Source organism: Phacochoerus africanus, chromosome 1 (assembly GCF_016906955.1).
Source record: "Phacochoerus africanus isolate WHEZ1 chromosome 1, ROS_Pafr_v1, whole genome shotgun sequence".
Lineage (NCBI taxonomy): Eukaryota > Metazoa > Chordata > Mammalia > Artiodactyla > Suidae > Phacochoerus > Phacochoerus africanus.
The window spans coordinates 222,992,532-222,994,145 of NC_062544.1; the positions used below are offsets into that span (position 1 = coordinate 222,992,532).

The 1,614-nt window shown below is 40.1% G+C and overlaps 1 pseudogene; it reads left to right on the forward strand.

Annotated features, from left to right (window-relative positions):
- The first annotated feature begins 498 nt into the window (after positions 1-498).
- On the forward strand, positions 499-1,245 carry LOC125111065 (serine/arginine-rich splicing factor 7-like; annotated as a pseudogene).
- Positions 1,246-1,614: the final 369 nt, after the last annotated feature.

Consider the following 1,614-nt stretch of genomic DNA (forward strand, 5'->3'; position numbering starts at 1 on the left):
CCAATAAATAAATATAAGAAAAATGAATGACTCTGCAGGGACTTTTAGTTGCCTTACTTACCAAATCCAGATGCCTAAGCACAGTCACAGAGACCCAGTGCCTTGTCCTTCTTTTGACTAAATTTATCTCTAATGCTACTGATTTGGCCCTGGTTTGCTTAAGCAATGGTGTTTACTGTTTTCTTCAAATAACATTTTCTTTTCCTTGGACTAATAGTTCAAGGCTTTCCTCTACAAAGTCTGCCCCGATTATCTCCACTCCTACCACTTACCTTTTTTTTTTCATGTAAATAATAATCACAATAGATGGATGAGGAGCTATTACTTTCATGATGGCTTATTGAGGTGGAACCATCCACCAGAGTGTTGATGTGATGTCATCTAACATATTCACCATCAGCTTCCAAAGAAGAGGATTGCCCTCTCAATTCTAAATGTGACCTTTTCTATATATTATTCACTATGAGCCCTAGTTTACTCATTTGATAGATGGAGGTAATGGCTTCTAGCTACCTCACAGATTTGTTGTTATCCAACAACTACCAATTCTCTGATTCTCCAGACACTAATATAGTGTCTAAAAATTCAATTCCATGGCAAAGGAGAGTTAGAAAGGGCTTTCAGTTATTAGGTCCCTTAAGAACTATGTGGATTGCCAGAAATCCTCCAGGATTTGCCTTTGTGGAATTTGAAGATCCTAGAGATGCAGAAGATGTAATGCGAGGCCTGGATGGCAAAGTGATTTGTGGTTCTTGAGTGAGAGTTGAACAATCAACAGGCATGCCTCGGAGATCTCATTTTGATAGACCACCTGCCCGATGTCCTTTTGATCCCAGTGATAGATGCTATGAGTGTGGAGAAAAGGGACATTATGCTTATGGTTGTCATCACTATAGCCAGTGAAGAAGCAGCAGGTCACGGTCTAGATCATATTCGAGATCCAGCGGTAGGCGATACGCTCGCTCACGCAGCAGGAGCAGGGGAAGGAGGTCAAGATCAGCCTCTCCTCAGCGATCAGGATCTGTGTCTCTTCGTAGATCAAGATCAGCTTCACTCAGATGATCTAGGTCTGGTTCTATAAAAGGATTGAGGTATTTCCAATCCCGGTCCAGGTTGAGATCAAGATCCAGGTCTCTTTCACGACCAAGAAGCAGCCGATCAAAGTCCAGATCTCCATCTCCAAAAAGAAGTCATTCCCCATCAGGAAGTCCAAGAAGAAGTGCAAGTCCTGAAAGAGTAGAATAAAGGTTTTAAGTTCACCTTTTTGGGGAAAGTTATTTTGTTGACATTATTGTAAGGGATTTGTGGTGTCTGTAATGTGTCATCTAGGGAAGGGTATTTCAACCGTCTAATCAAAATGGATCTGGACTATTACTCTGTAAATTCACAGCAGTAAGATAATATAAATTTTTGTTGAATCTATTAACATCCCATGGTCTGAAAATGTGGGTTTTTATTTGGCACATTTAAATAAAATGTTTCTAACTAGAAAAAATAAAAAAATAAAATTTCAATTCCATTCCAGCACTGTTTACCTGGAATTGAATCTCACAAGTTAAAGGGTCCAGTCTCACAAGACTGCTCCTCCCCCAACTTCAGACACCAGTCACAAGT